General features: G+C 40.9%; 2 pseudogenes; one reads left to right on the forward strand and one right to left on the reverse strand.

Annotated features, from left to right (window-relative positions):
• The first annotated feature begins 163 nt into the window (after window positions 1-163).
• LOC129354398 (pyruvate dehydrogenase E1 component subunit alpha, mitochondrial-like) lies at window positions 164-9,140 on the forward strand (annotated as a pseudogene).
• Window positions 9,141-10,393: 1,253 nt separating this feature from the next.
• LOC129354397 (NACHT, LRR and PYD domains-containing protein 12-like) lies at window positions 10,394-24,901 on the reverse strand (annotated as a pseudogene).
• Window positions 24,902-26,546: the final 1,645 nt, after the last annotated feature.

Here is a 26,546-nt window from a genome sequence, read left to right on the forward strand (position 1 = left end):
TCATTCTGGTCCTTTCTGCTTATGAAACGTCAGATTTCTTGTTTTATCCATCTATGTGTAGATTGAAGTTGTGGATGTTAAAAAATAAATCGTCTTCCCACTTTACTTAGTTCGGAACCTTTATTTAAAGCCCCCTGTTCCAGTCGGACGGTAAGAACGCGGACATTAGCCGCTAGCAGCAGCAGTTAATCCTGTCAGCAGTCACCGCGTCCTTCACTAGGATGAAAACCATGATGGCGATCATTTCAAACGCTCTGTGCCGGATCACAGGGAGGAGTGCGGTGAGTGGTTCTACTCTAGTTCGGAGGATCCGGACGGAACCGGTTCATACTAACCGGTAGCTGACCTTGCTAGCAGCAGCTAATGTCTTCCTGTGGTTATGTGACGCTATTTCTGCTCGGATGTTGCTTTCTGAACACGTGCTTTATGTCAGGGTAACTTGGTGGGTTTTAGATGTTTTCTGTGTGAATAATTCTCTGTGTTTGTGGTGGTTTCCTTCCTCTAAGCAGCTTGTCCTGATGAAGATGCTCTGATTTAACCATCAGTGAAGCTTGTTGCTCAAAATGCAGCTAAACTTTTAGGAGCTTGAATCATATAATCTTCTTTTCACAAAGAAAATCTACTGAAATGTTGAATGAAACTTCAGTTTATGGTTGGAAACATCCAGTTGATTAAATGATCTTTTGTCAGCTGATGTTGCTCTGGATGCTGAACTGAATAATGAAGTTTCATTATAAAGATTTGTTAACTTGTTTCATCCTGAGCTGCTTTATTATTGTAAACTATTCCACATTAGATCATTTATTAATCTGTAGATTTTTAAAGTTTTAAGTTTAGAAACTTGAATATGTCTGATTCTCTAGAGGCATGTTTAATATTCATCCAGATGGATAACCTTGACCTCCTTCCTCTAGGTTATTTATGAAGCTGATTATTTGGAAGTTATGAATAAATAACTTTCCACTCAATCATTGCATCTCTATCAGTAGTGAACCTGAACGCAGCATGTAAAGGTTAACCTTATGGGGCGTTCAGGGACAGCAGGTTCCTACAGACTCTGGAAATGAACCCAAACTTCAGTTGGGTTTAATTCTGATGCTAATTTTGACCTTTGAACCTTAAAACACAAACAAACACAGTCTGACTGTAGGAACCTTGTTGTTGCTTTTTCCCTCCAGTTTTCTCTCCTCTTCCTGCTCTGCCGCCTTCAGCCTTCACAAACTGATCAACCTCCCATTCATTTGTTGCTTCTCTCCCTCCTCTTCCTCTCCTTCCTCCCCATCCCGGCACCTGAACCGTAGGGAGAGCAAACCGTGTCGGAGGTAAGCAGCAGCTGACGTTTGGTCCCACATTCCTCCCCTCTGCAGTGATCAGGTTTATCTCCACTGTTTTTATTCCTCTAACTTAGATTTGCCTTCCTCTTCCTCTTTATGTTTAGTTTCCAGGTTTTAACTCAATGGCACTGAGAGACTGAAACTGATTTTAGTCATTCAGTTATAAAAAATGTAAAAAAAATCTGTGCACCTCTAAAAAATATTTCTTATGATTGTTTTATGCTAACTACTTAAATATTACCGCAGTAATTTATTCAACAGCAACCAGTTGGTTTCCAAAGATGGCTGAAATTACAATAATTTAAAAATTATTTCACAGAAGTAATGATAAAAATGTTTCCAATTTTTTTTATTTAGAAATAATTGCTCTAAATGAATGACTGGCATCTTATAAATGTTAATATTTATATGTTACTAAAGTTTGGAAAAACTTTTCTTATTATATTGTTTTGTAAGATTTTGAAGTCTATGATCAGAAAAAAGAAAAAGCTAAAACTTACAATCAACAAAACAAATGCAAAAGAAAAATGCTCCAATAGAAAACTCCCAAAAACAAATGTAAAATTCCACCGACTGCTAATAAAGTCCTCCAGACCTCTGGGGGGAGTATAGAGTCAGTAATTTACTACTTAAATATAAACCAACTTTTCTTCTGGACATTCTGTCTGTACTGAGAGTTTGGTCCCAGATGATCGGCGCCCTCTAGTGGTCTGGAGCAACGTTGCAGCAGCATTTGTTTTAACCTGTCAGCCATCATTGTTTTAATGACATCATTGTTTCAATGACAAACAGCCTAAAGCATCAAGTAAAATCTTTCATTATATGATCACATAAAGCTCCACCATATATTATTGTTTAAATATTTATTTTGGTTATTTAGCCAAATGGGCAGATGAATATAAAATTACCCAGAATGCTGCAGGCCAGAGTGATGGATCACAGATGAGGAGAAAAGGAGATGATCATTGCAGTATTTTGTGAAATATTTAGATTTGAGGGTTTTTCATTGTTGATTTAAAATTGAGATTAGTAAAGATTAGAGATTAAATACCAGCTGGATTATAAATGAAGTTGTTTGTGTCTAGATTTTGTTTCTCTGTTTTAGCCTCCAGTTTCCTCACCTGTAGCCTCTAGCGCCCCCTGGCTGTGCTCAGCTCTGATTGGTTGGCTCCTTTGTTCCCCAGCTGCTGATTGGCCTGTCAGAATACGTCAATCTGACGTCTCCTCCAGCGGCGGCGCCCATTCCCCCACAGGCCCGACGGCTCCCACCCAAACCACCACCAGTACCAGCAGCAGCAGCAGGCGGCGCCGCCCAGTTAGTGAGCAGCCGGCCGGACCGGACCGACCGACCCGTAAGAACCTCCTGCAGCTCCTGTTCTGTCTGGCTGCTCACTAACTGGGCCGGGAACCAATGACTGGAAACATTAATTACTAAGAAATTAACCCTGCTGGTCTGAAATCACTAAATATTTTAAACGAGTTTTATTTTACCACAAGTTTAACAAAATGGCTGCTCAGTTCTGCAGTTTTTGTTTTGAAAATGAAATGATTTATTCTATGAAAAACTGTAAATTAAGTTAAATGGGATCGAGTGGCATCTTAAAATTGATTCATGAATCTGCTGGAATCGATCTGGTTCAGTTCTTTTGGAGCAAATAAAACCTTCAGATGACAGGACTGTTGATTAAACCATTCAGTACCTGTTGGGGGCGCTAGAGACCACATTAATGTTACAACGGTCGCTGTGTTGAGGAAAAAGAATCAATAAAGATTTTTACATTCAATTATTCTAGATGTGGGGTAAAAATAGGAAGAATATTGTAAACCTTTTTACCCGTTTTTGTTAGTTTTATTTAATATTTTTTGGCCACTGGAAGCTGGAGAAAACAAATGGTCCGAGCCGACGTCCTGGTGGAACGCCACCACTGATGATATCTGGTTCTTTAAAGAAAACTGTCCAAATGTTTTTAATGTCTAACAGAAGACAAGCTACAGATGTGCCTAAATGTTCATTTTTCTAAAAGTTTTCTTGAATTATTAAACCATTAAATGTTCTTCTCAGAAATTTATTTATTTTTATTTCAAACAAACTGGACAGAAACTGAAGGCTGAGGATTTGTTGGTTCTCCCAATCGGTGTGTAGCTGCAGCCAAACCCGGACCCGCCCAGTCCGGCCCAGTCCAGTCCGACCCAGTCCAGCCCAGTCCAGTCCAGTCTGTCGTGTCCCAGTTCCCCCACTGTGAAGAGGAAGGCAGCCTGGCGCTGCTCAGTGCAGCCGATCCGTTTGCTCTGATCTGTAATCCTGCCGTCATCCGATGAGCTAATGGAGCGCTGATCTGTTTCAGGGCGCCAGAGTCATCGCCTCCCGCTCCTTATCCAACTTCACTCCTCAGGCGACCTTTGACATCAAGGTGAGGAGCCAATCGCCCTCTGACTTCAGGCTCGTCTGTAACTTACCAAACTAGAGGAGGAAACCAGATTGTGTTGTGAAATCGTCTCTTCTCTGCTGCAGAAATGCGACGTGCACCGGCTGGAGGCGGGGCCTCCTGTGAAGGCGGAGCTAACGCGGGAGCAGGGCCTGCAGTATTACCGAACCATGCAGACGGTGCGGCGCATGGAGCTGAAAGCCGACCAGCTCTACAAGCAGAAGATCATCCGGGGTTTCTGCCACCTCTATGATGGGCAGGTACATCAGACTGTTTCCATTGCGAAACAACCAAATGATTTGGAAAAACCTGTTCCACTCCACCTGGGGGGCGCTGCACCAAAAACCACTGAAGGAAATGATGCAACAACGTCTGAAGACGCTGAGAGAAACTTCCTTCTTCACCAAATGGAAACAAAATGGAGGGTCTCAGATTTTAGCGACATATTTTCATCTCACCATGAGGCATTTCTCCTGCCAGCATCAGGCTAGTTTGTTTTGGTTGTATTACCCAGAATGCCCTGCGCTGTAGTCCACTTCCTAGTGTTCACATGCATTTGAACTGATCCAGAGTTCATGACCGAGGTTTGCAGACGACCAGAGTTCAATTAGAGTTCAGACGTCAACTGAACTTTCTAGATTAACAAACTGGAGTTGGATTAAACTGGATTAAACAGAACTGGTGTGAATGAAACAATCTGGTCTGACTTCAGTAATAACCTTTAAGGCTGTAGGAGGAGTTGAAAAACACTTTCCAACCTAAACATAGTTCTCATGTGACATCACAGTTCCAGAAACTTCGTAGTTGACGGCCATCTTGAGTGTTGCTATGACAACTAAGGGCCACAAGCTTAGAACTAATTAATCAGGTTTTGTTTAAAAATTGACACATTTACTGTTTAGCCACAGGTTTAGCTGTGGCCTAGTCAAAGTCCATGATGTGAGGGGATGTTTTTGAAGCTTGTGGTTCTGGATGTTGGAGTCACGTCGTCTCTGCCCACAGGAAGCGTGCGCTGCTGGAATCGAAGCCGCCATCGACCCGTCGGATCACCTGATCACGGCGTACCGAGCGCACGGCTACACCTACACCCGCGGCGTCTCCGTCAAAGAGATCCTGGCCGAGCTCACAGGTGAGACGGCCGACCCACCCGGGTCTGCCCGGTTCTGCCCGGGTCTGCCCGGTTCTGACCGGGTCAGCCCAGGTCTGCCCGGTTCTGCCCGGTTCAGACAGGGTCTGGTGGCTGACGCCGTGTTCCATCTGCTCCGTTCAGGTCGCAAAGGGGGCGTGGCCAAGGGGAAGGGCGGCTCCATGCACATGTACGCGCCTCACTTCTACGGCGGCAACGGCATCGTGGGCGCTCAGGTAGCTACAGGAAGTTAGCATGAGGCTCCTCCGCCTGTCTGATGATGTCATCGGCTGATGATGTCACCTGTGTGACCCGTCCAGGTGCCGCTGGGCGCCGGCATCGCTCTGGCCTGCCAATACCAAGGAAACAACCAGATCTGTGTGACGCTGTATGGCGACGGAGCCGCCAACCAGGTGAGGAAAAAACTACTTCCTGTTTTTCTAGAACCCAGATGAGGTCATGAAGGTCGTGTTAAATTTACTGTAAAGGTTTATAAAAGAAAAACGTGACTTTGATGCACAAACCTGAACTTAACACAGATTTGATCAGGTTCATATGAGGTCAGAAATATTCATACAGGAACAAGTGTTTACAGCCACACATGAAAAGTCAGGAATGATGGTAGAATTAGGAAAAATCGTAATAATAAAAATAATAATAGCATTAAGTTGTACAAGAAAACAGCAGTAATAACAGGAAAAGATTACGAAAGTCATAAAGGTGAAAATAGTTGTAGTAATATGAGAGAAGTTATATTACCACATTTTATATTTACTGTCATAATTAAATATTTCTTATTCTGGCCTCATAATTTTGTTCAGTTTATTAATGTTCCTTTTAAATTGCCTTTGTTTTCACCATTTAGACTCTGTGGAAAGAATAATTTACATTTTTAATAATTTTTTTGGTTCAGAAAAATGTCTGAAAATCGATGTAATAACTGGGAGTTCAGGTTTGTGTGAAATTTGAGGAACTGAGTAACGAACATGAAAACTGTTCTAGATTAGTTAATTTAATTCAGTTGAGTTCAGTTCCTGGATTATTTTAGCAGCTGATGTTCATTTAACGTCTTGTGTGACGTCATCAGGGTCAGCTGTTTGAGTCCTTCAACATGGCCGCCCTCTGGAAGCTGCCTTGTGTCTTCATCTGTGAGAACAACAAGTACGGCATGGGGACGTCGGTGGAGCGGGCGGCGGCCAGCACCGACTACTACAAGAGGGCGACTTCATCCCCGGACTCAGAGTGAGGCTCAGACCAGGGCGTTAGCCTGGTGTTAGCATAGCATTAGCATAGCGCTAGCATTGTGTTAGCATGGCATTAGCATAGCGTTAGTATGATGTTAGCATTGTGTCAGCATGGTGTTAGTATGTTAGCATGGTGTTAGCATTGAGTTAGCATTGTATTAGTATGTTAGCATGTTGTTAGTATGTTAGCATGGTGTTAGCATAGCGGTCCCGGGCAGCAGCGGCGGCGTCGGGCCGTACTCCGTGGCCGCCGCCCTCCAGACCTAGATTATATCGGGACGCGGCGCTGCGGCGCCGTCCCTGCAGCTGCAGGTGTGAGCATGCGTCCAGCGCCGCCGCTGCTCATGTATGATGCTGCACACAGTCCCCAGGAAAGCTCGGGTTTGCCGTGATGGCGCGGGGCGGGACGCTGCGGGGCGGGACGCTGCGTTAGTGACGCCGTTTTCTCCGCAGGTGGACGGGATGGACGTGCTTTGCGTCAGAGAGGCGGCGAAGTTCGCTGCAGATCACTGCAGAGCCGGGAAGGTGAGCTCAGCTCTTCTTCTTTTTTTTTTATATATATTCATTGCAAAAAGAGAACAAATATAAACAACATATAACACTCTTAATTACAAACAGATACATTTACAACAATAAAGGGCTTTATAGAACATAGAACAATTGTTTTACAATATTGACATCGAATCAGTGCTCCAGGGTTGAATTTCCTTAAGGGCATCTAAGATTTGAATGGGAGTTCAGCTCTTCTTCTGCTGCTATCCGGCGCGGTGACATCACTTCCTGTTTGTTTTCCAGGGGCCAATCATCATGGAGCTGCAGACCTACCGTTACCATGGACACAGCATGAGCGACCCCGGCGTCAGGTGAGTCTCGGATCCACGGAGATTCTGCGTGTGTGTTTGTTTTGTTCACCATGCGCCGCTGTGCAGCTACCGGAGCCGGGAGGAGATCCAGGAGGTCCGCAGTAAGAGCGACCCGATCTCCCTGCTGAAGGAGCGACTGCTCAGCAACAAGATGGCGTCTGCAGAGGAGCTGAAGGTAGGGAGGGTTGTCTTGGACACACAGTTACCTTTTCACTGCACAAGTTTATGAACAACAGAGCAGCTGCAAAATATTCTTAATAATGTGAGAAGTTGTATTAAAATAAAAAAATCTTGTATAAGTCTTTATTTGAGAAATCGTAGTAATAGGGGAAAAATTCGTAAAAGTATTTAATTTTGATCGGCCAATTCCGATTTTTCAGTCAAAAAAAATTTCAACTAAAATAAAATAAAACTTTCGTTAATAAGCTTCCCTCAGATTATGATCTGATCATCATGCTACTGTTTACTGTTGCTAAACAACATTATAATTAACCATAGACAGCGGCGGCCATTTTTACTTTCATAAACGTTGTTCTGGTCTTGCTGGTCCCATCATTGCAACCAGAACCCAGAGTTTACGTCCGGAGGGAGACGGTCGATATGGTGATTGCTGCTGACCTTTCACCTTGGCATCCAGATGTTCAGGTGTGCTGAAAACACCTGAACATCTGGATTTAGATCAAAATGATCAGTTAGTGGATCATTTTAATCTTGTGAACTCAGTCGGTCGATTGGTTCTGGTGAAGTTTCTTCTTTTCTGGTTCAGTTCTTGCGTAACTTTTCTGTAAGTAGAGAAACAGGAACCTTTGTTTTGTTGCTCATAAAATCAGGAAATTTTGAAATCCAGAAACCTCAACGACTCGGAACGTTTTTATTTTGCTTTAGATGCTGCAGCATGTTTCCAGTTTCACTGGGAAAAATGCTCTGAAAATATGAAAACCCTGCAGGAAGTGATGGAAAAATTCTCCTGTTTCAGGAAATCGACATCCAGATCCGTAAGGAGGTGGAGGAGGCGGCTCAGTTCGCGACCTCTGACCCCGAGCCGCCGCTGGAGGAGCTCTGCAACCATATTTTCTCCAACAACCCGCCGCTGGAGGTCCGCGGGACGAACCCCTGGTCCAAACTGAAATCCATCAGCTAAAACGTCCCGACTGTGAATCAAACCTGCCAGTATTTATTCACCTGAAACTGTTTTTAATAGGAATATAAATTATTGAATGAGCTGAGAGTCGGACCAGGCTGCTAGCGGCGCAGAAACACAAGCATTAGCTTAGCATCTGAACGCGCCGTCATGCAAACAAACGCACAACTGCAAGGTTTCATTTCCGACCCGAATCCAACGTCCTGCTGGGATTTTAAACAGTTCTGGAACTTGAAGGAATTTTAGGAGCGAAGATGGAAAATTTGCAGCATTATTCTTGAGTCATGAGGTCCAGTCAAAGTAAGAAGAATCAGCTAAAGGAGCTGAACACTACAAAAACAGAACATTAACTTATTTCTAGTTTTATGTAAAAATGAGTTGAATTTTCACTTAAATTTTCACTGATGCTGTTTTATAGCAATTATACAAGAAAAGGAAGTTTCTACAAAAAACTCAAATTCTGTTATCTCTGAAATATTAAATATTCAAACTCAAATTTATTAAATTAATCTCAGAAATGTCTTCACATACTTTTGACTTTTCAAAATCAGAAATTAAATTTCTTCTGCCTAGAATATTTATTAATCTCAAACTTTCTGAACTTAATCTGAGAATTTTTTTTTCTTGTACATTTCTGAGATGAATCTCAAAATGTGAGTTTTTCCTCAGAAATTGATTTTTTTTCTATTCATGGTGTTTCCTGTCACGCTGGTCCTGTTTCCTCTGTATTGAGGTTAAAATCTGAATATTTTTGTTATTTTAAGACGTTTCCATTTTTCATTTTGCAGATATAAAATCTGACGCTGTGTGTTTCTGAATGTTCAAAGCTTTACATTCTCTATGCATTCAGTTTATAAAAACATTAATTTGTTTTATGGACAAACTGTAAGAATCTGTAGTTTGAATTATGAGGTTCTTCATGAATTTATTTATTTTCCTGAACTTGTACAGAAAGTTTTATTATTTATGATGTTTTGAGAATTGTAACTGAGCCACCGAGTTATTATGAAATAAATTAAGATGAAAGTGTTTCTGTTTCAGAGTTTGATCTTTTTTGTTCAGATTTTGTGTAGATAAAATAAATTCAGCTTTGAACTGAATGGAAAAGTTTTAGGTCTGGTTGTTCCGTCCTCCACCAGCAGGTGTCGCTGTGAGACTTAACATCTGGTTTTTAATGGAATGGAAACAGATTTTTAAAGTGAAGAGTGATGCTGACTCATGATTGCTTTAGAAAGTCTGTCAAAGTGTCACTCGGTAAATAATGACAGTTTTAATCAAAAATGCTTAAGTTGCATTAAAAGTCACGTCTTTACATTAAAGTGATTATTTACAAAATAATTTGCAGCCCAGAATAATTTCTGGGCTGAAAGCTGCAGGTTGAGATTCAGCACAGAAACAAAAACATGAAACCAAAATGGTTCCCTGATCATTAGAGAATTAATTATAAACCACAAAAAGAAAAGTGATCAGTTTCTGATCGGTGTGAGCTCTGACTGAACAGATGAAGCATCAAGATTAATCCAGATGTTATTCTGGTCTGGCCAGTTTCACAGAATAAATCACCACGGCAACATCACCTTTAGTGAAACCGAATTGATTTAATTAAACCAGAATATCTGGAAAATTAATCTGCAAACCTGGTTTTGTGAAAAAGTCATCTGGATATTTATTAGCCTCTCATTACTGTAACATAAAGTTACAACCAGAATTATAACAGTTTTGGACTTTTAAATTTAATTCAGTTTTTTTTTTTGTTTGTCTAATTCAGTTTTAATTTATTTCTGGAGTCTTTGCTCGTTTTTACTAATTAATAGATTTGTTTTTTATACTTTTGGTAAATTTTTTAGTGCAGAATTCAAAGAGGTCAATATTTAATATTATTATGCAAACATGTATTGTGTAATGAAAGCTGAGCAGAAAATCCCAGGAAATTAAAATATTTATTTAAAATCATCAGTAAAAGTTTCGTTGCATCATTTCCTCTCTGAGCCGTTTACAGCAGCAGATAGAAAGACCAGAGCTGCACAAACATCAGAAACTGGATTCAAATGAAGCAAACATGCAGCCTGGAAACGGCTGAACGGAAATATGTTTCATATTCATGTTTTAACCCCAATAATATGAAAATATTATATAAAAATCAGAGAAAAATAATGAAGTTCAGATCAAAACTCCATGAAGCCTCTAAATGGAGCCGAGTTACAATTTCATCTTCATCGACCAAAGAGAAAAACAATATCAGATCCAAAATGACAGACAGGAGGAAATCACTCAGGTCAAAGGTCATCATGATCCAGTCAGTCTCTTTAGACTCAAACTGCTGCAGCTTCTGAGGATCAGCAGGAAACAGAGACGATTCTCTTCTTTACACAGATCATCAGAACCTGCAGAGAGAAGCAAGACGCACAGATCAGATCAGTGAGTTTCCAGCTTCTCTCCAGCAGCAGTCAGTGACGCAGCACATCCAGTAGAAACAGCAGCAGGGCCTTCAGTCCTGATCAGAGCAGCTTCCTTTCAGCTCTCATCTTAACGTGTTGCAGTGAACACACTGAGCTCCAAGCTCACACACCTACACACACTTTCAGCATCCAGTCTGCTTCCTCTGCAGGTTCCACTCAAGTCCACAGTGGAAACAAACTGCTGAGAGTCTGAAGGCTTCACTGCTGCTGCTGCTGCTGCTTTTAGACACAAACTGCTGCTGATGAACATCTCATCTGCTGCTGGAACATCAGCTGACTGTCCAACATGGAGGCTGTCCCTGAACACATCTGGATGAGACTGAGGACAGGAGGACACATGTCCAGATGGGAGGAGTGGACTTGGGCAGAAAGAGCAGCTGCTGACTAAATGAATGATGGTTTGTGAAATCAGAGCCAGTGGTTTCCAGGCTGCAGTCAGACTGATCTCAGAGCTGTGACCAACATCAACCTGATCACTTGTTTCCTGTTGAACTGAGAGAACAAGCAGGTCTGAGATCAGATCTGCTGCTGCCACAGGTTGATGAATGAGGACCACTGTCTCTAGACATGTTGGACGGCTGGACGCTGGAGTCCAGCTGGACTTCCTGGAGACATGGACACAGCAACACAAACACAGGAACACAGCAAGCTGCTGCTGCTCTGATTGGCTGATTGCTGTCTCTGTGTCCAATCAGGAAGCCTGAACCATTCTCCTCCCACTGAGAAGCTGCAGCTTTACTGGGAACACTGGAGCTTTGCTCTGATAGGAACTGGTTTAGTTCAAGATGCTGACAGCAGCTGGACTCAATGAAAACATTTACTTACTGAACATATTTTACAAAACGCTTCAACTGCTGAATGTCTGAATCTTTCAGGTTGTTCCTGCTCAGGTCCAGTTGAGTCAGATGGGAGGGGTTAAAGGTCAGAGCTGAGACCAGAGAAGAACAGCTGATCTCTGACAACCTGCAGCACTCCAACCTGAATAAAGAATAAAAGCTGTGAGCTGAACCAACAGGATGCAGGTTAAAACTGAAATATCAACAAATTAATAATAAAATGTAGAAAATTAATTTCACTGAATGTAAAAGTGAAACATGATGAACTGATGTTTAATATTTGATCCAGTAAAACTGGTTTATAGAGTCCAAACCAGCAGAACCAGAACATGTTATTATGACGTGTTGTTAGAATATTTCAGTGGTTCTGGTCGGGAATTAAAATGGAATTAAAATTCTTGCGTCAACAGGGGTGATGGTTACTGTGCAATAACAGCATTTTACCACACATGGATTAAATTCTTTTAAAAAAATTGTACTGCATGATCAGTCTGTGTTAAAAACAATCCACAAAGAAACAAGAGACCAGAAAGAGAAACTTTTCCAAAAAAATCTTATCCATTCCAGACAATGCATATGGATTTTATTGAACTTACACAAAATGAACCAAATAAATATTGCTTGGTAATCATTGATGCATTTTCTAAATGTAGTTAAATCTATATGTTAAACTATCATTCCAACACAATAATAGTGTTGGAATGTGTAGAATTTAGGTTCTGTGTTCCCCCTTAACAGGATAGCCCCCCTTTTGTTTAGATCACTCCCTACACTCCCTTCTCTGCAAATAAAAGAGAAGCTCTAACTGAAGGTTTTCAGAAAGAATGGTGAGCAGCTTGTAGAAGCAGCTTACTATATCTTCTCCTTTTGCAAAAGCTTAATTGAAAACTAATAAACATTGCCTGTGGTTCTTTTGTATGCAGGTAAAGGAAATACCTATTAGTTTACCTCACATTTATTCACAGCTTGTAAAACATTTCATTATTATTTTCAGATCATTTACTTAGATTGATGCTGCTGGTCAAAATGAAACTGTTTCTGTTGGACTGAGCTCTAATATTTCAGTTCAGATTCATTTTAAATATCAATCTGATTCCTGATGTTTCTACATCTGTTCATCTTTACAGGTTAATAAAGTTTGTGGTTTTATCAATGATGGTTTATTGATCATTGATGATCAGAAGGTCAGAGATGTGGATGAACATCATTATTTAGTGAATTAAGCCTCAGTCTGTCTTGGACATAAAGACATTTTATCAGATTTTATATCTGATTATTCGGTGGATATTAAGACATTTAATGATCCTAATATCAGAGTTTTATCAGCCTTTATTCTCCAATCTGACCTTTGACCTTCTCTCTGCAGGTGTGGTTGGTGTGTGTGAAATGAAGGCTGTGATTGGTTGAATGTGATGGTGGGAGGAGGAACTGCTTGTGCTTTTATAATACAGAGAAACTTTAACTAGGCCATGGTTTCTTACTCTAATTGTTGTATTCTGCATTCAGGATTCTTTAGAAAACCACAGAGCTTCTTCACTCCAGAATCTTTCAGGTTGTTCCAGCTCAGGTCCAGTTGAGTCAGATGGGAGGGGTTAAAGGTCAGAGCTGAGACCAGAGAAGAACAGCTGATCTCTGACAAACTGCAGCCCCTCAACCTGAATAAAGAATAAAAGATGTGAGCTGAAGCCAACAGGATGCAGGTTAAAACTGAAATATCAACAAATTAATAATAAAATGTAGAAAATTAATTTCACTGAATGTAAAAGTGAAACATGATGAACTGATGTTTAATATTTGATCCAGTAAAACTGGTTTATAGAGTCCAAACCAGCAGAACCAGAACATGTTATTATGACGTGTTGTTAGAATATTTCAGTGGTTCTGGTCGGGAATTAAAATGGACTTTCTGAACCAAAGTGTGACATTAGAGCTGTTAATGAATGCTGCAGTGATTTAATGGCAGCAGCTCATTTCCACAGTGACCTTTGACCTTCTATTGACTGGAACTGAGTGATTTATCTGGAGGACCAACAGCTGCAATAATTACACTTCACTCATTCATAAACACATGAACACATGAGTGGAAACTGAACTGACTGATTTATCTGGAGGATCAATAAATTCCTGCTTCAAACCAAATGTTGACTTTTGTCTAAGTTTGAATTTGATCAATTTATTGTTATTTTCATCTATTTCCATTTGCTTGATTCTGACTGACTGTATGATTATCTTCATATTTTGATCCAGGGCTGTTGTATTGATGATTATCTCCTATTGATGGTTTATTGGTTGATTATTGGATCATGTGACTGCTGCTCCATGTCTTCTTTGGTCCTGTTTAAAGTTGTCTAGAAATAAAGCTGCTCTGCTATCCGCTGTCCCACCGTGCGTCCATCCAGCTCCTCCTGTCAACGTCACAACTTCCTGCTGCATCGTCACAAACTCACAGGATTCCTGCTGCTTCACCTCAGACATTATTAGAAAGAACCAAGGAAAGGGAGGGAATACTTTGTTTACCTGGCATTTATTCACACAGGTTATCAAATGTTTCAATATTATTTTCATTTACTTAGATTGATGCTGCTGGTCAAAATGAAACTGTTTCTGTTGGACTGAGCTCTAATATTTCAGTTCAGATTCATTTTAAATATCAATCTGATTCCTGATGTTTCTACATCTGTTCATCTTTACAGGTTAATAAAGTTTGTGGTTTTATCAATGATGGTTTATTGATCATTTATGATCAGAAGGTCAGAGATGTGGATGAACATCATTATTTAGTGAATTAAGCCTCAGTCTGTCTTGGACATAAAGACATTTTATCAGATTTTATATCTGATTGTTTTGTGGATATTAAGACATTTAATGATCCTAATATCAGAGTTTTATCAGCCTTTATTCTCCAATCTGACCTTTGACCTTCTCTCTGCAGGTGTGGTTGGTGTGTGTGAAATGAAGGCTGTGATTGGTTGAATGTGATGGTGGGAGGAGGAACTGCTTGTGCTTTTATAATACAGAGAAACTTTAACTAGGCCATGGTTTCTTACTTTAATCGTTGTATTCTGCATTCAGGATTCTGTAGAAAACCACAGAGCTCCTTCACTCCTGAATCTTTCAGGTTGTTGTTCCAGCTCAGGTCCAGTTGAGTCAGATGGGAGGGGTTAAAGGTCAGAGCTGAGACCAGAGAAGAACAGCTGATCTCTGACAAACTGCAGTCCCTCAAACTGAATAAAGAATAAAAGATGTGAGCTGAACCAACAGGATGCAGGTTAAAACTGAAATATCAACAAATTAATAATAAAATGTAGAAAATTAATTTCACTGAATGTAAAAGTGAAACATGATGAACTGATGTTTAATATTTGATCCAGTAAAACTGGTTTATAGAGTCCAAACCAGCAGAACCAGAACATGTTATTATGACGTGTTGTTAGAATATTTCAGTGGTTCTGGTCGGGAATTAAAATGGACTTCAAGTTTTAAAATAGTTTCACATCAGAGTCAAAGTGAAGGTTGGTTGATCTCAGTTAACAGGAGGAAACCTATGACTCTATTGAGCCACCAGGTGGCGCTGCTCTGCTGGTGATCAGGTTCTCAGTTCTTTGTTCTACCAAAGTATTTACTGAACTATGGGTCAGGAAATACTTTAGAACCGATTCTGGTTCGGTCTGGACCAGGGATCTTTAACTCCAGGCCTCGATGGCCGGCGTCCTGCGACCTTCAACACCTGAGTCCCATCATGAGGTCATCAGCAGGACTCTGGAGAACCGGACTGCGTCCTGAGGGACAATTCATCATTTCATTCAGGTGTTGAAGCAGAAACATCTAAAGGTTAAAGGTCACCAAACATGGAGGCCTGGATTTGAAGAGTCCTGGTCTAGAAGCTGCTATGCTGCCTCCTGTCTACCTGCATGTTGCCATGACAACGGCTCAGCCAATCACCAACAAGCAGATGTTGTCCATCTACCTGGTGACATCCCAGCAGAGACAGAGGACAGCTGGAGACCAGATGTTTGCTGCAGTGACGACACAGAGACGTCTTTACTATTGATCACATCTGATCCATTCTGATCACATATGATCAATACTGATCACATCTGATCAATACTGATCACATCTGATCAATTCTGATCAATACTGATCACATCTGATCAATACTGATCAATACTGATCACATCTGATCAATACTGATCACATCTGATCAATACTGATCACATCTGATCATCAGGAACATGATGATGAATCTGAATCAGCTCTAGTTTCTGATCAGTGACCTGATGAAGCGTCTCTGAGCTCAGAGAGTCGAGGCTCCAACTGACTGTCAGCTGCCAGACTGGAGAGACGGTTCTGCTCTGACCCGGTCCAACAGAACCACAGCTTCAGGACAAAGCTGAGCTGGAGGAACCGGCTGCTGCTGCTGACAGTTTTTATTCATATTATAGTTTCTTTTATTACAAACAGAACTTCTCTGGTTCTGGTTTTACTCTGAAGGAACATTTTATTATTAATGTGAAGAAGAAATTAGAAATAAATCAATTTGATCATTTTAATCTTTCTCAGAACAAACTGAAACATCTCCATCATTAATTATCATCATTTGACTTTTGAACTTATTTTTGTTCATCAGTTAAAACATTTATAGTGAAAAATAAAGATCAATATTCTCAAAGTCTGAAAAATGAAAATAATTTATTTATAAAGCAAAAGATTTTAGAAATTATATTCTGACATTTTGAGAGCAGATTGTTTTTAAAGAAAACAGAATAAATGTGAAGATAAATAAATATTAAAGTATCAATGAAAGATTTTATAGGATAAATAGAGAAAACAAACCTCAGATTCTTCACTTTACTGACTGAACTCTGCAGGATCTCAAACACATTATTCAGTCCAGATTCTGTTCTGGTTTCCTGCATGTGGATCTGATTTATTTCCAGTTCAGTCAGATGTTGGTTGGACTTCAGAGCTGAAGCCACAGCTTCATATTCAGCCTCTCCGAGTTTACAGCCACCAAGTCTGTGATTAGAGAAGAAATAAAGTCAGTTCTAATGAAACCAGATCATCTATTTAAACACATTTAATAACATTGATATCATCTGATGAACATCTGGTCTTCACATCCATCTACTGAGTTTGATCATTTCATAACTAACATCCTGGTTCTGGTTCTGTTCCTGAGGAAACCAGGAGCTTCAGCTGCAGCCAGATGCTGAAGGAAAGTTGAGTTTCCTCCACAGACTGCCCCCCACCACCCGACTATAGATATGAAATATTCATCATGATGGTCATGAATGGACCCAGCAGCTCTGCTAAAAGCATCCTGATGCTTCCAGCAGAGCTGTCCTCCTGTCTCCCATCAGATGATCCTCTGTGGCTCCACACATCAAGCAGCATCTTTCCTGGTGAAGCACTGAAGGTTTTCCCAGTAACTGGAAGAGGCTGGAATGTCTAAAGCAGTGGAGATCAATACGTTGGTTGTGATGGATTGTGGGAAGGATTAGAGTCGATCTCAGCAGGAGGAAACAAACTGAACACGACCAGGAGGCTGAAAGCAGCAAGTCCTGATCTGATGCTCTTATCCACATATTCACTCAGATCCAAAAGCTTTGTCATTTTATTAAAGGATTAAAACAATAAAAATCAACAAAGTGTGATCAAATGAAAGACTCAGCAAACTAATAATATCTGTAACTATTGTTTCAACAAGGTGTTGCACAATTCAGAGCGTTTTGGTTCCACTACCAACAAAAAGTGAGTCAAAGATGGACTGACTAGCAGAGCAGGAGTTAAATCATCAAGCAGCTCTGTGTTCAGAGAGATGATCAATAATCACAAAATAAACATCAGGACTGAAAACCCAACATCATGATGGACTCAATGGTTTGTTTTAATGTAATCTCTGCTCCGCTTGCGCAGCTCAGGTGGTTGCCACGGCAACGCGTGTGTTGGAGAGAGAGTAAAGGAGAGGTTTAGAGTCGATCACCTGTTCAGGTTATTTTACCTTCGTTTGTCTTTGCTGTGGTTCATCAGAGCTGCTGGAGTTTCTGAACGTTCAATAAACGACAAACTTGGACTAATGAACTCGATCAGTGGAGAGAATACGTCACTCACCACAAACAGGACAAATATATTTCACTATTTAGCAAAGAAATGGTTCCTATGGCCACAATTATATACAATTAAATTAATTGTCCAATATAAATAAATGAGTTTTGTTCTCTGGCATCTTGCTTTGAGCTCAGAGTCTCAGAGGTTTTTCCTCTTTCAAACATGCTGTTTATTTTTGTCTCTTATTGAGTGGAAATATTGATGATGATGAGACTTTCTCCAAATGATAATCATTCTCAACCTTCATGAGGAGCTGACATTCACATTGACACTGACATAAAATCCAGTCCAACATCTGGTTTGAGGAACCAGATGTTGGAGGAAAATGATCCCAACTTCAGAAGATGAGCTTTTAACTCTTTGGTTCCTCCTGTCAGTCTGCAACGTCTCATATTGAGGTCGACCCAAAGTTCAGATCTACCATCACTGACTGACACCTGCTGGTCTCAGGTTTACAACCAGCTTCTGACTGAGAAACCAGTAACCTGCTCCCAGTGTCAGAATCTCACTGAGGAAGAAACTGCATCAGCTTTTCTACCAAACATGGAAGCAGAGCTTTGGAGGATCTGACAGAAGTCACTTTGGAGTGACGGCCGTTTCTATGCTACAGTTAGCAGCAGCGACAGAAACCTGAACAATGGAGGGAGGAGGGAGATGCGCATTTTATTGCTGGAGAAACAAGAATTTCAGGATTTGACAGGCTTAGTGACAGGTCTATCACTGAGACATGATCACTTTCTGATCACTTGTTTCTTCAATATTCATGTCTGCTGTGGATCCAAACCACCAGCCAAAGAGTTTCTGAACTTTGAACTTGTTGCCCCTTTTAGCCTGAAGCGATGGAAGCCGATGGCACAACCCTGGTTAAACGAACAAACAGTGAACTCTGACTAGAGAGCAGATGCACAGAGTGGAGGAAACATCGTCTACATGTTTCTTTGCAAATACTTAGAGAGGGACTTGCAAAGTAGCAGAGAGCTGTGAAAGCTGCAGAATCTCGTTTCTTTAAACTTTCACAAACCACACATGATTTTTATCACATCAAAATCTCTTATGCCTTCATCCAATCTCTCTGAAGACTTCCTGATATTTTCAGAAACTAATTTTCTGACCTTAGATTTTCTCCTGTTTCTAGTGGATCCAACATCTTGTTGTGAAAGTTTAGAGTCCCTGAATGAGTCAACAATATAAAGTCAAAGTGGAAATAGTTAAAACGTTAACTCTACAGTTAACGTTTTAACTATTTCAGTAATTTAACCAAGTTACTTTTTACAGTAACTCTGCCATCTGGACTGATCTGGACTCACCGAGCCTTTCTGCAGTTCCTCACAACTGGAACCAATCTCAGTCGTCCCGATTCTGATGTGTTGTACTTCTCCAGGTCCAACTCATCCAGAACCTCTGACATCTGCAGCATGAAGGCCAGAGCTGAACACTGGATCTCTGACAGTTTATTCCCTGATTCCAGGAACTCTTGGATCTCCTGAAAAACTGAGAGATCCTTCATCTCCACCAGACAGTGGAAGATGTTGATGCTTCTGTCAGGAGAGATTTCATCAGTGTCCATCTCCTTCAGATTGTTGATGATTCTCTGGATGGTTTCTGGACTGTTCTCTGTCTGACCCAGAAGGCCTCCTAACAGTCTCTGGTTGGACTCCAGAATGAGGCCATGAAGGAAACGCACAACAGGTCCAGGTGGCCATTTTTACTATAAAAGGATTTCACTAGGACATTTTCCATGAAGTCCTCCAGAGATGCTTCACTGCATGTTTCTTTCAGGAACTTCTCCATCACCTCTGAGTTTCTGCTGGTGAAACAGTGGAACATGTAGACTGCAGCCAGAAACTCCTGAATGCTCAGATGAACAAAGCAGTAGACTGGTTTCTGGAAGATCAGATTCTCTCTTTTGAAGATCTCTGTACAAACTCCTGAGTACACTGAGGCCTCTGTGACCTCCAGACCACACTGCTCCAGGTCTTCTTGGTAGAACATGATGTTTCCTTTCTCCAGATGTTCAAACGCCAGCCTCCCCAGCTTCAGAAGAACTTCCCTGTCAGCCTCCATCAGCTCCTGTGGACTTGTCTCATGTCCTCCATGGTACTTGTTGTTCTTCCTCTTTGTCTGGACCAGCAGGAAGTGTGAGTACATGTCAGTCATGGTCTTGGGCAGCTCTCCTCTCTGCTCTGAGGTCACCATGTTCTCCAGAACTGTAGCAGTGATCCAGCAGAAGACTGGGATTCCACACATGATGTGGAGGCTCCTGGAGGTCTTGATGTGGGAGATGATTCTGCTGGACAGCTCTTCATCACTGAACCTCTTCCTGAAGTACTCCTCCTTCTGGGTGTCGCTGAAGCCTCGTACTTCTGTCGCCCTGGTAACACATGAAGGAGGGATCCGATTGGCCGCTGCAGGTCTGGAAGTTATCCAGATGAGAGCCGAGGGAAGCAGGTTCCCCTTGATGAGGTTTGTCAGCAGAACGTTGACTGATGATTTCTGTGTGACGTCAGAAACCAGCTGACTGCTGCTGAAGTCCAGTGAAAGTCTGCTTTCATCCAGGCCATCAAAGATGAAGAGGAGTTTGCAGCCAGCCAGCTGCTCTGCTGGGAGCTTCTGGAGTGTTGGATGGAAAACATGGAGCAGGGAGAGAAGACTGTGCTGCTGATCTCTGATCAAGTTCAGCTCCCTGAACGAAAGCAGAACCACCACACTGACATCTTGGTTCTCCAAGCCCTCTGCCCAGTCCAGAGTGAACTTCTGCACTGAGTAGGTTTTTCCAACACCAGCGACGCCATTGGTCAGAACCACTCTGATGGCTCCATGTTGGTCAGGGAAGGTTTTAAAGATGTCATGGCACCTGATTGGAGAGTCATGGAGGTTCTGGATCTTGGCAGCTCTCTCCAGCTGCTTCACCTCATGCTGGGTATTAACCTCTTCACTTTGTCCCTCTGTGATGTAGAGATCAGTGTAGATCCTGTTGAGGAGGGTTCTACTTCCTGTTTCATCACTTCCTTCAGCCACACATTCACACCTCCTCCTCAGACTGATCTTATGTTCCTGAAGAACCTGCTGCAGAACAACATCTGCTGAAATAAAGAAAGAAACAAGTGAAGTAAAAATAATTAATCTGAAAGAATTTGATCCATCATCACAAACAGAATATTGTTCTATTATCAAACATCACATTTCAGCCTCTGATTTGTGACCTGAATCTTTTCTATGTAAGTATTTAATTCACAAATCAGATCAGATGAGTAAATCGGCCTGTCACAATACCAAATTTTGCAGAGCAATTAATTGTCTCAAAAATTATTGCGATAAACGATAATATTGTTTGAAGACCTTTTTACACTGATTTCATGGAAATGATGTAATAATGTGTGCCAAAAATAGATGCACTTTATTTTCAAAAGAACACTAAACACTGGAACTGATAAAACAACCAAAAACAAAAATAAAATGGATTCTCAGTCTCTAACAACAAAATATGTACTTGGATAAAAACTCAACAATATAAAGTCAAAGTGGAAATAAATACTGCATTCAACCAAAATTGTGCAGATTATAAAGTCTGTGTACTATATGGCCTGGTAAACCCAGTAACTTTTCAGCTGTTCTTCGTTAACGTGACATAAAATAATGATTTTCATTCAGTCAGACTGACACCAGCCACATGCATTGCAGTGAAGCATTCATTAATGCCTGGTTTTAAAACGAGTTAACTGGACTTGTAGCCATTATTTACACCATGTAACAATCATTATACTGCTTGGTTCCTAGAGGAGAGCAGGTATCACCACAAGGGGGCGCCTATTCCCTTTTTCCTTTGTTGTACTATTGTGCAGAGTGAGAACTCTTGTAGAGGAGATGATCTGTGATGATGAGGAGCAGTCCATTGTTTGAGACTATAATCTTAGTACCATGGAGATCTGGCTTTAAATGGACGAAGCGAAATAAAGTGAAAGTGTGGAAAACCTCAACATTGCATCCTGCTGTTTTGGGTTAGAGTGGCTAACAGCCATTGCTAACTCCTTGTCCAACCTCTCTCCTCACCATCACAACCACAGATCGATCCGTTATACCTCGTGTTTCTGTCGGCTAACGTTTGGGCTCTCAGGTTCTGGAAATGGGCCGACAGCTTTAAGATGGTTAGTTTGCGCTGGGCATTAAGGAAATGAGGAAGGAGGGTCAGTGGAGAGCACCTAGCCTTTTTCATTCATCAACAGAAAGAGAAAAGGCAGGAAGAAACGATATAGCCGATAAATGAAATGAGGTCGATAGCTTTAATTTATCGTGCAATTAAGTGATTGATTGTTTATCGCGACAGGCTTATGAGTAAACACTGACAGAATCACATCATTAAACGCTTTGAGCAACATAAACTCTTCTGCATTGTGTCACCATGTCCTCAATTTACAGTTTCTATCTGAACTTCTCCCACAAATAGAAACTGCAGGAGATTGAAAGAAGGAAAATGTTTTCCACTGGGATTTTCCAGCCTTAATGAAGGAAATCTAGAGAAAAAGCTCTAATCTTTCAGAGAAACAGCTGATTGTATCTGGCAGGGTTCACATTTAAAATGCTATTTCTGTCAAAGACTGGATTGGATGTTTTTAAAGAACAATAGTAGTTTTGAAAATGACATGGGACTGATTTCATCCTTTAGAAGAAAACAATAGATTATTAGAATTATTACAGGGTTTTCTTCAGTGTATTATAGGCCTGGCAGGTTAAGCATTGGGCTTTTTACCTTTAATAAAATAAAAAATATGGAGAAACATATAAACTGTAATCTGTGCTATATTATCAGAGTAAATAAAGGTTTCTGACTCAAACTTTCTCTCTCTGTAACATCAGCTGTTGCTTTTCCACCTTCGTGTCTCCAGGCACTGCTGGAACCAAACATGTGATACATTTCCTCTTTGGTCACTAGATGGCGCTGTAGGCCATGAATCTGAGTCAGGGGGCAACAGGTAGCAGGCAGGTGTTGAACTCAGAAGAGCATCCAAGTTTATTGAGTGCAGTGAAATCACTGTTGTTGTTTCCTTTGGAGTTACTGATTCTGTTTCTATTCATCTAGTCAGAACTGAATAATGTGGTGAATTTGTATCTAAAGATCCTGGGACTGACTTTTACACACCATGATACAAAGTTATTCTCCCAGCATGTCACTAGTGCAGTACTAGGCTGCCTAGTTCATACATCAACATCAGATTTAATCAGATGTTCAGTTTTAATGCAATCAGCACAAAGAGCTGAGAACAGAGTCACTTTAAAGCAAAACCATTTACACCAGCTGGAAATACAGACATTTAGTTGGCAGGAAGATTTATAAAACCTTGAATTTCCAAATCCAACTAAAGACGTTGAATTGGTTCAACAGACGACAGAAGGAAGCTCTGATTGGAGGAGTTCAGTCTCACCTGGAGCACAGCTGCTCTGATTGGCTGTCAGCAGTCCAGCTGCTGTTCTGGGTCTTTTTCCACACTGGGGGCAGGAGGAGGGTCCAGATGGAGCAGACTGGTCCCAGTAGGACCTGATGCAGTGTCTGCAGAACCAGTGTCCACAGCTGGTAGAGACCGGATCCATCAGAACCTCCTGACACAAAGCACAGCAGGACGGCTGCTCTTCCTCACCAACGCTGCTCCTCTTCCTCCCTCTGTGAAGACATTTCTTCATCACTGCAATAGTTCACTAACAGCAGGCTGGAGCTGTCCTGGTACCAGAAGCCGAGTCAGAACAGAACCTCAGAACATTGATGATCTCTGGTTTGAAGTATTTCATGATATTTGCTGTTATGATTGATCTTTCTTTGGTTGTATTGATCCATCTGAAATCTTTATTTATTCTGAGTCAGAGCAGAAACTGTTTCCATCAGAGGCTCCAAAATCTGATTCTAATCTAGATTCCAGAGTAGAAACATGGATCATTCTTTAATGGTGGAAACCAGTAAAACTGGATTCAGATCCAGTTTGCATTAATCTAAGAACTTTAGAAAGAGCCTTGTGCTGCGACAGAGCATCATTTGGACATGATAGCAGTGATAACAACAACTTATTGAATCTGTCTTAGTTTTTTCTAAATCTGACTTCATGATGATTCTTTGGACTTTGGTTCTGTTTTCACTTTGTAGTTTTATTGTCCTGATTCATTGTTTAGTTGTAGTTTAGTTACAGTCCATCTTTATTGAGTCCAGTTCCTGTTTGATTTAGAATGTCGGGTTCCTTTAATGCACTTGTTCTGATTTCCATCTGGTTCTGCTCCTTTTGCCTGTTTCTGGGTTTATTGTCACTAAAGACATTAAATAAATTGATCTGTTTAGAACCTTCACATTAAGGACTAATGACCTGACCTTTGACCTCCACTTTACCTTCTAAACCAGGGATACTTGAAGATCCACAGACACTTTTCAAAGAGTCAAAGGTCCATTTATTACAAACCCACAAGCCTGAAACTCTCAGATTCAAAGTTTCTTTTGTGCAAAACAATAAATATATAGAAATAAAATATAATTTTAAATTATAGATCAATGTACAAACTTATACAAAAAACTCCTGCAAAAAAATTAAACAAATGTGAGAAGGGATTTCAAAATGTTTCTAAAATGAACATAAAAGATAAAAAGTGGAGGAGTGAAACTCTAAGATGATTCAGGAATTTAGAAATGAAAGGTTTCTGGTGCTGACCCCATTGACCCCACATCACTCTGAGTGAAAACTCCTTTGCTTTCTGTTGTTGAGTGACCTTATGAACCTGACAGCACATTTGGTGTTTTTAAATATATTTCTCTTCAGTTTTTGCGGTGCTAGTGGCTTTTATTGACAGTAGGCAGACAGGAAGTACAGCGAGGAGAGGGAGTAAGACATGCGGTGAAGGTCGCCGGGACCGGGAGTCGAACCCGCGACGAGGACTGGGACCAGTATATAAACTGGTCCCAATTACTTAGCTTTAGGTTTGCATAAAAATTAAGTTACTTTTTATTTATTTATTTGCTGAAGATAAACAAGTTAATATTAAATAAATCTGTGTGGAGTCACATGAACCAGTTAGAAACTGGTTTCTTAATCTGGGTCTGATGGTTCTGGTTCATCACTGAGGTCTGGAGGTTGACCTTTGGACCAGTCACTCCTCATAGAGGGACAGTCGGATCCTGGAGGTTCTGGTCGGTTCTCCTTTAGGTCCAAATCTTCCATCTTCTGGACCTCAGTAAGTCTGAAAGAGAAACCAGTACCAGTCAGATCCCAGTGACCCAGTCAGCAGAAAGTTGATTCCCATCACGTGTTCAGAGGATCAGAGGAACCTGATTCCAGCAGGTAACATCTGGGTCTGAATTGTTCTCTCCTTCACTTCTTCATGACCTTCTGATGTCTGCTGGCTGATCCACGAACCTTCTGGAGAACTTCTGACTTTATGAAGAACATTTCAGATCTGAGTCTGAAACCTAAACTGGAATCATGTTCCAGGTCTGCAGAAACATCCAGAGTGAGGTCAGATGAAGTGAATGAAGGAGTGAACATTTCCTATGAAGTGGTGATGTGTTGGTCCTGAACAGATGGGCTCAGTTAAAGCAGCGGTTCTGAACCCTTTGGGGTTCTCTGAACCCTTTGGGCTCCAGACCTCCTTCAGATGGGCTGCCAGTCCTCCTGTTGAGAGGCAGGAATATGTGGAAGGAATATTTTCCAGACGGACCAACAATCAGAGAGACTTCAGGATCAGGTGATCCATGGATCTCATGAGGAGAGATCTGATCTGATCCTCTCAGCTTTCAGCAGATCTGATCAGTTTTCCAGCAGCTTAGAGAGACAAAGAGTTTCTCACTGCTGCAAGAGAAACAAGACGTCCAACTGGAAGAGAAAGAACAGAGAGGAGGAAGAGAGGGAAATCTGTTGAGTTAAATCTGGTTTGACTCCACAGATCAGAGAAACTTCAGTTTCTGATGAACCTCAGACTGATGAGGAAGGACTGATGAGTCACATTTTATGATTTCCATAATCAGAGAAACCAGGTTAACATGATGGAGTATTATGGACACACTGAGAAAGAAAACATGAAAATACTGGAATAAAATCAGAATATTACAACTTTATTCTGCTGATATTATACATTTATTCAGAAAAATATTAATATTTTATCTTATTATCCCCTAATAATCTGTTTACAGATGGTTTTATTCTGGTTTTTCTACTAAGATACATAAAAACAAAACTCTCATGTCTTAAAACAAGTTATTTCTGTCCTCCGTCTCAAAATGGAGCCTTATCTGCAGAAACAAAGTTAGTTTCATTTCTATTTACAGTCACATGACTTGTTTGTTTTATCACTAAAATCCTCATTTGATTTGTGGAATAAATATTTACAGTTTATAGTTCAGATGGATGTTTTAGACTTAAAGAAAATAAAGTTAAAAAAACTTTCAGTATTTCTACTGTAACAGGTTCTGGAGTCAGAAGAGGTCAACTACATTTCCCATGAGCCTCTACTGGCAGAACAAACCTGTTGATCAACTTTGAGCTCATAATGTCTGACAGGCGTCAAAACATAAAGACGTTTGTTTCCAGAGTTAGTGACGAACTTTCTATTCAGAGCTTTAAACGACAGCAATAAAATATGTGACATTAAACCACTTTGACACAAACAGATTCATTTAAACACAGGAAGTTGCTGCTCAACTTCCTGTGTTTCAACTTCCGAACCTTTCAGTCAAATGTGACTGAAAGGTTCGGTCTGTTCTCTCTCCTCTGACCCGGAAAAGCCTGAAAACGGGTCAGAACCAGTTTGATATAAAGTGTGTACTCACTGGATCTGCTGCTGAGACGTCTGCGCCACAAAATGGAGATGCTGCAGGTGTTCTGCTTGATACAGGTGAGGAGGAGGAGCTCACCTTGTGATGTCTACACTGTAAAAAAATATGTACAATTTAAAGTCACTTGTCTTAAATTCAAACAGTTACAAACTGAAACATCCAAAACATTATAATACAGTAGAAATACATGGAGTAAAAAAATGAGGCTG

The sequence above is a fragment of the Poeciliopsis prolifica genome, unplaced genomic scaffold (assembly GCF_027474105.1).
Source record: "Poeciliopsis prolifica strain line A6 unplaced genomic scaffold, Auburn_PproV2 SCAFFOLD109, whole genome shotgun sequence".
Taxonomy (NCBI): Eukaryota; Metazoa; Chordata; class Actinopteri; order Cyprinodontiformes; family Poeciliidae; genus Poeciliopsis; species Poeciliopsis prolifica.